The sequence below is a fragment of the Symphalangus syndactylus genome, chromosome 21 (assembly GCF_028878055.3).
Source record: "Symphalangus syndactylus isolate Jambi chromosome 21, NHGRI_mSymSyn1-v2.1_pri, whole genome shotgun sequence".
Classification (NCBI taxonomy): domain Eukaryota; kingdom Metazoa; phylum Chordata; class Mammalia; order Primates; family Hylobatidae; genus Symphalangus; species Symphalangus syndactylus.
This window is the reverse complement of record NC_072443.2, coordinates 64,465,930-64,474,919: the sequence shown is the minus strand read 5'-3', so window position 1 is coordinate 64,474,919 and position 8,990 is coordinate 64,465,930.

Here is an 8,990-nt window from a genome sequence, read left to right as displayed (position 1 = left end):
GTCCCTCCTGATACATCTCCAATATTACCTCTTCTCCAACCTCCCTGGGAGAGTTAATTACCTCCTCCTTTGTGCTCCTATAACAACTTTTACATCTCTTGCAACAGATTACTTGAATTACTTGTTTACGTACATGTCTATCTCCCAAACAAGTCTAAAAATGGTAGGCTTCTAAATAATCATATGTTTGATAAATATGAATGAATGACCTTTTCTATGGAAAGCTAGGTGCTAAGGGTGATAGAGAGATAACATGCACATACGAGCTCTCAAGGGAAATAGACAGACACATAGATAATATATAAGTAGAATAATAATTCTTTGAATTGAAATCCCCAGGAAAACATTTTCACTTAACCAAAAATCTAACTGCAATCTAAAGATTTTCACATACAACCACTTGGCATTGACTTAAAACTCCACCTAGATAGGTTCATAAACTCAGATCCTTTTCTTGTTACATTCTTAGAGCTCATAAAAGGTGGTCTGAAAAGGCAGCTCTTTGGGTATAATTTAGTCATATTAAACAGAATTGTAAGGGAGAGAAAATGACTGTCTAGTCCTTTATCACTGGGCATGTAATCCATTATAAAGGTGTTAAGCTCATTGGTAAGTGTAAAAATGAGAGGAAATGAGTCTACTGACAAAAAATGCAATGAGACAATAAACTAAAATTAATGCTTCACAAATTCTCAGCTTCTCAGCCTTATTTGTTATTCTCATAAATTATCAGAAAGTAAAGCACAGCCACTGCTCCTAAAAATAAAAATCTTATTAAACTTATTATGTATAAAACTGCCTGAAGACATTGGCTCTCCTTTGACCCCATGAGTTACTCAAGATACTCAATCCCAGGGTTCAAAAAATATATCTCATTAGCAGTACCAGATGTCAGCAGATGTGTTATTAAACTGCCTGTCACTCAAGCCTCAATCCTGAAAAATACCTAGGTCACCTAATCCTTTATGCCATCCACATCTTTTCACATATAATAACAGGAACTTTGGTGCCTAGAATTGTTATTAATAATAATTCCAAAAACTCAATCATTTCTGGGATGCCTTTGAGTTAATGGGAAAGAAGCTACTATCTGCCTGACAAATTGCTACACACTGGTAATAGATGATTGACAGAGGATAGATAGTGTATTAGCCTCCTTGGGCTATGTCATAATCCATTCAGCTGGCTATAACAAAATACCATAAACCAAGTAGATTATAAACAACAGAAACATATTTCTCACAGCTCTGGATTCTGGGAAGTCCAGGATCAAGTCACTGGCATATCTGTTGTTTGGTGAAGGCCCACTTTCTGGTTCACAGATGGCAACTTCTTGCTGTGTCCTCACATGGCAAAAGGGGCAAGAGAGTTCTTTGGGGCCTCTTTTATAAAGGCGGGAATCCTATTTCTGAGGGACCTGCCCTTCATGACCTAACTACTTTCCCCACCTTCCAATACCACCACATTGAGGATTAGGATTCGATGTATGAATCTGAGGGTTACACAAACATTCAGACCACAGCAGGCTACCTTAAAAACCACAAACTGGGTGGCTTAAACAATAGAAATTTATTTTTTCACACTTTCGCTAGCTGAAAGTCCAAGATGAAGGTGTCATCAGAGTTAGTATGTAGCAAGGCCTCTCTTCCTGACTTGCAGGTCACTGCCTTCTTGTTGAATGCTCACGTGACTTTTTCTCTGTGCACTCACAGAGAAAGAATGAAATGAGCTCTCTGGTATCTCTTCCTCTTTGTATAAGGTATTGGATTATGGCCCCACCCTTATAAGCTCATTTAACCTTAATTATCTCCTTAAAGGTCCTATCTCCAAATACAATCACCTTGGGGTTAAGGCTTCAAAATATGAATTTGATGAGAGACACAATTCAGTCCATAACAGACAGACTGATGGATGGATGTGAATGGATGGACAGATGGATGGATGCATGGATGGATGGATGGATGCATGGATGGATGCATGGATGGGAGGGAGGGAGAGAGGGAAGAAGAGAAGGAAGGAAGGAGGGAAGGAAGAAGAGAGGGAAGGAGGGAGGGAAGGAAGAAGAGAGGGAAGGAGGGAGGGAAGGAGGGAGGGAGGGATATGATTAACTCACGAAGGAGGTAGGACTACGATCAGACTTAAATCTGCTGGAAGCAAACCATTGACTGTGAGGTAAAAAATTGAGAAGTGTTAGAAAAGCCTCACACTGCTCCAACATGCTGCACATAAACACACATGAGCCACAGTGCCTAAAATTTCATATTAACCAAAGATTCAACAAACATTTATCAAGGAAGAACTTTGTGTCTGGCACTGATCTTGTGTTACAGAGTGTGTTAACTGAATTCCTCACTGAAGACATTTATATTCTAACATGGATGAAAAAAATCTATGTATAAGAAAGTTGTTCTTAACCTGAATTACACAAAGGATCACTTGTGGGACTTTAAAAAAATACATATTTCACAATCATATCTTCTGAATCTAAATAGCCTGAGGTAGGCCCTGGGCATTGAGATATATATATATATATATGTATATATATACGTATATATATATATATATACGTATATATATATATATATATACACATATATATATACGTATATATATATATATATACATATATATATATATACGTATATATATGTGTATATATATATATATGTATATATATATATATATGTATATATATACATATATATATACATGTAATCTCTCCAGGGGATTCTGAAGCACAGCAATATGAAAATCCAGTCCAGACTACTGAGATAAGCACTGGCCTTTTCTTCTAAACACTAATGACTCTTCTAAACACTAATTAGAAGATAATACGTGAAGAACCTACTACCGCAGTGTAAATAAACTCACTATATGTCTAGCAATAAATGATCCAGAACAATATGAGACTACTGGGCAAGAGAAGGCATGATTGATTTAAGATAATGTACAAGAAACTTGGTAGCAGACATGAAATCCCTTTGTAAACATAAAAGATTATTAGTCCTCAGTAGGTCACCATTTTACAAGGCAGATCATTTCATTTTAAGAGCTTCCAAATACTGAGCCAACAGGTTTTTTTTTGTAACTTTCTTGCAATGTATCTAGGTCTACAGTTTTCAGTGCATGCCTTCTCCTGAAGTCTTCAGGGTAAGACTCCACAATGCCTCAGGTCTAGGACCATAGCCCTCTGAAGTTCCTGAGCAAATCTGGACCAAGGCTGATCAAGATCACTAGGCTTAGCACCAGAAGTATTTGAGAGTCTGGAATTAATTTTGTGGCCATTACCGCGGACTTCAGCGGGTTATAAGCCCAGAGCAGCTGCGTATCTGTCACACTGCAGTGTTCCCTTTAATTCCACCTGCTGCCAGCCCTGAGTCTAATCCATTCAACTGACTTCTGTCTGGGGTTCCTGTTCTCCACTAGAGCTTTCACGGGAGCCCTAGCCTGTTTGGTTGAGCTCTGATACTCTGGCCAGCAATTGCCACCTGCACACTTCAGGGCTGGTTTCCATTCCCTGTACATCTAGTCAGTGGCTGGGTGACATTTCTTTACTATTGACATGCCCAAGCTGCTATATGGACTCCTGCCTTAGATCATTGATTCTCAGATGGGATGGTTCTGCCCCCAATAGAATGTTTCAGAAACTCTTGATGATATATTTGGTTGTCATAATAGTAACATCTGCCTCCTTCTACAACATCACCCCATGTTTACTGGCATTTAGAGAGTGGGGACCAGAGAAAATAGACATCCCACAATGAAGGCACTGCATAATCCACCCAAGGATTAGTTGTACTGTGTTCTCAAACACTCATACAAATGAAAAACCTCTCTGTTAGTATCTGAGCCTAGAAGCTAACTGTTTCACACATAATCTCAAAGTACTTTTTGCAGCAAGTTTTAATGTGCAACTAATTTTCCAGGACAGTCTCTAGCCTGTAAATCATGGGGAGGAAACTTTACCAAAAATTGTTCACCACCCTGAAAATCACTTCACCAATACTACAATGACATTCTTGCTACTTGAGTCACAAGTACAAAGCTCCTGTGACAGTCTGCATTTGCAATTTCCATTCTTCATGTAGGTATAAGCATCTGACTACTTCATTATGTCTTTTAGTGTAACCAAGCTCAAGCCCTTATGTATTAACATACATATTATGTTACTTTTAATTATTTTACACTTTTAAACCTTTATATAAAAATTAGGGCATTATATTAATTTATTTTCTATGTGAAATTAAGTATGTAGAGATATTGTATTACCTACAAATTATATTATCTGTAAGAGTAAAAAGGGCACTACAAAATGTCTGTTGGGAAGAGGGGATATTAGGTCCAACAGGTTTAAGTTCAGTATTAGTCTTTATTGAGAACAAAGTGAATGTTCTCAATAAACCCTGTAGATTCCAGCCATACCCTTTCATGGCTTGGCCCTTACAGCTGCATAAGTTCCTGCACTTCAGCTCCCAACAAGGCATCCTCCAGGCCAAGGATGTCTCAGGATGCCTTGCAGACAAACCTATCCATTGGCAGATACCATCCTACAATTCAAAAAAAATCCTAAAAATTATTTGTGTAATTCATTTGAATTAAAAGTGTGACTCTTAGCAATAATAGCATAAAGAGATTGGCTATTATTTTAAAACCTATATTTCGATATGCTTTCACATATATTGATTTCATTTGATATTCACAACAACATGATGAGATGATAGAGAAGACTGAATTTCTTTTTTTTAAAATGTACTTTAAGTTCTGGGATACATGTGCAGAACGTGCAGGTTTGTTACATAGGTACACACGTGCCATGGTGGTTTGCTGCACCCATCAACCCATCATTTACATTTGGTATTTCTGCTAATGCTATCCCTCCCCTAGAACCCAACCCCCGACAGGCCCCAGTGTGTAATATTCCCTTCCCTGTATCCATGTGTTCTCATAGTTCAGCTCTCACTTAGGAGTGAGAACATGTGGTGTTTGGTTTTCTGTTCCTGTGTTAGTTTGCTGTGAATGATGGTTTCCAGCTTCATCCATGTCCCTGCAAAGGACATGAACTCATCCTTTTTCATGGCTGCATAGTATTCCATGGTATATATATGCCACATTTTCTTTATCCAGTCTATCATCGATGGGCATTTGGGTTGGTTCCAAGTCTTTGCTATTGTGAACAGTGCTGCAGTAAACATACATGTGCATGTGTCTTTATAGTAGAGTGATTTATAAGCCTTTGGGTATATTCCCAGTAATGGGATTGCTGAGTCAAATGGAATTTCTGGTTCTAGATCCTAGAGGAATCACCACATTGTCTTCCACAATGTGGTTGAACTAACTGACACTCCCACCAACAGTGTAATTAGTTCAACAATGGTTGAACTAATTGACACTCCCACCAACAGTGTAAATGTTCTCCCATTTCTGTTGTTTCCTGACTTTTTAATGATCACCATTGTAACTGGCATGAGATGGTATCTCATTATGATTTTGATTTGCATTTCTCTAATGACCAGTGATGATGAGCTTTTTATCATATATTTGTTGTCCACATAAATGTCTTCTTTTGAGAAGTGTCTGTTCATGTCCTTCACCCACTTTTTGATGGGGTTGTTTTTCTCTTGTAAATTTCTTTAAGTTCCTTGTAGATTCTGGATATTAGCCCTTTGTCAGATGGATAGAGATTGCTTCCACCATTCTGTAGGTTGCCTGTTCACTCTGATGATAGTTTCTTTTGCTGTGCAGAAGCTCTTTAGTTTAATTAGATCCCATTTATCAATTTTGGCTTTTGTTGCCATTGCTTTTTGTGTTTTAGTCATGAAGTCTTTGCCAATGCCTATGTCCTGAATGGTATTGCCTAGGTTTTCTTCTAGAGTTGTTATGGTTTTATGTCTTACATTTAAGTCTTTAATCCATCTTGAGTTAATTTTTGTATAAGGTGTAAGGAAGGGATCCAGTTTCAGTTTTCTGCGTATGGCTAGCCAGTTTTCCCAACACCATTTATTAAATAGGGATTCCTTTCCCCATTGCTTGTTTTTGTCAGGTTTGTCAAAGATCAGATGGTTGTAGATGTGTGGTGTTATTTCTGAGGCCTCTCTTCTGTTCCACCAGCCTATAAATCTGTTTTGGTACCAGTACCATGCTGTTTTGGTTACTGCAGCCTTGTAATATAGTTTGAAGCCAGAAAGCGTGATGCCTTCAGCTTTGTTCCTTTTGCTTAGGATTGTTTTGGCTATAGGAGCTCTGTTTTGGTTCCATGTGAAATTTAAAGTAGTTTTTTATAATTCTGTGAGTAAAGTCAATGGTAGCTTGATGGGGATAGCATTGAATCTACAAATTACTTTGGGCAGTATGGCCATTTTCACAATATTGATTCTTCCTATCCATGAGCATGGAATGTTTTTCCATTTGTTTGTGTCCTCTCTTATTTCCTTGAGCAGTGGTTTGTAGTTCTCCTTGAAGAGGTCCTTCATATCCCTTGTAAGTTGTATTCCTAGGTATTTTATTCTCTTCGTAGCAATTGTAAATGAGAGTTCACTCATGATTTGGCTTTCTTTTTGTCTATTATTTGTGTATAGGAATGCTTGTGATTTTGCACATTGATTTTGCATCTTGAGACTTTGCTGAAGTTGCTTATCAACTTAAGGAGATTTGGGGCTGAGATAATGGGGTTTTCTAAACATACAATCATGTCATCTGCAAACAGAAGCAATTTGACTTCCTCTCTTCCTATATGAATACCCTTTCTTTCTCTTGCCTGATTGCCCTGGCCAGAACTTCCAACACTATGTTGAATAGGAGTGGTGAGAGAGGGCATCCTTGTCTCATGCTGGTTTTCAAAGGGAATGCTTCCAGCTTTTGCCCATTCAGTGTGATATTGGCTTTGGGTTTTTCATAAATAGCTTTTATTATTTTGAGATGTGTTCCATCAATACCTTTAAACACCACACTGTCAATATTAGACAGATCAATGAGACAGAAAATTAACAAGGATATTCAGGACTTGAACTCTGTTCGGGACCAAGCAGACCTTATAGACATCTACAGAACTCTCCACCCCAAATTAACAGAATATACATTCTTCTCAGCACCATTTTGCACTTATTCTAAAACCGACCTCATAATTGGAAGTAAAACACTCCTCAGCAAATGCAAAAGAACGGAAATCATAACAAACAGTCTCTCAGACCACAATGCAATCAAATTAGAACTCAGGATTAAGAAAGTCACTCAAAACCACACAACTACGTGGAAACTGAACAACCGGCTCCTGAATGACTACTGGATAAATAACAAAATTAAAGTAGAAATAAATAAATTATTTGAAACCAATAAGAACAAAGGCACAACGTACCAGAATCTCTGGGACACAGCTAAAGCAGTGTTTAGAGGGAAATTTATAGCACTAAATGCCCACAGGAGAAAGCAGGGAGGATCTAAAATGGACACCCTAACATCACAATTAAAAGAACTACAGAAGCAAGAGCAAACAAATTCAAAAGCTAGCAGAAGACAAGAAATAACTAACATCAGAGTAGAACTGAAGGAGATAGAGACATACACAAAAAAAAACCTTCAAAAAATCAATGAATCCAGAAGCTGGCTTTTTGAAAAGATTAACAAAATAGATAGATGGCTAGCCAGACTAATAAAGAAGAATAGAGAGAAGAATTGAATAAACACAATAAAAAATGATAAAGGGGATATCCCCACTGATCCCACAGAAATGCAAACTACCATCAGAGAATACTGTTAACACCTCTACACAAATAAACTAGAAAATCTAGAAGAAATGGATAAATTCCTGAACACATACACCCTCCCAATACTAAACCAGGAAGAAGTCAAATCCCTGAATAGAACAATAACAAGTTCTGAAATTGAGGCAGTAATTAATAGCCTACCAACCAAAAAAAGCCTGACCGACAGATTCACAGCCAAATTCTACTAGAGGTACAAAGAGGAGCTGGTACCATTCCTTCTGAAACTATTCCAAAGAATAGAGTAAGAGGGACTCTTCCTTAACTCATTTTATGAGGTCAGCATCATCCTGATACCAAAACTTGGCAGAAACATAACAAAAAAAAGAGAATTTTAGGCCAATATCCCTGATGAACATTGATGCGAAAATACTCAATAAAATACTGGCAAACCGAATCCAGCAGCACATCAAAAAGCTTCTCCACCACAATCAAGTCAGCTTCATCCCTGGGATGCAATCTATCACATAAACAGAACCAATGACAAAAACCACATCTCAATAGATATAGAAAAGGCCTTCGATAAAATTCAACACCACTTCATGCTAAAAACTCTCAATTGTGTATTTCTGTATCTGTTTTACGAAAGAGAATCTTGAGGCTCTGAGATTCTGATCAGCTCAGTCACAGAGCTAGCAAGAGAGCTGGGATTAGAGTCTACACCTTCAGAAGCCAAAAGCTGTGATATTTTTACCTACATAACACTGCCTCTAAAGTGAGACAAGTAACAACAGGAGGAAAAAAACAACAGAAAGAACAAAATTAAAAGGATCAATATGAAATGCTGAGACACGTAAATACTAACAGGGTAATGGTAATTTCTGAAAGCCTAAAGAGGAAAATTCCACACCACAATCCAAGAGATCTGATTAAGCAGGCTATTTTGTCATGTGAACATACTCTTCTATTGCAACCCACCACAGCTCACATCTTTGCACCCATTGTATAGAATGCCTGTGGGCACACACAAATGGCTTGCAAAGAAGACACTTAAAAATAGCTGTGCTGCCCTCTACTGTTGAAAAAAAGAGCAAGCATGAAAACGGCAATTAGATTTGCTACTTAAGTTGTGTCTCTAAGCTGATAAGTGAACAGCAGCAGAGTGCTACAAACATCATTTCATTATTATCAATCAGTGGTTCAATAGTAACTTTAGCATTGAAATAAATATTTTGACATTAATGAGATTCAAACAGTTTATTTGGCTTAATAAAGACAAAATCATAATTGCTT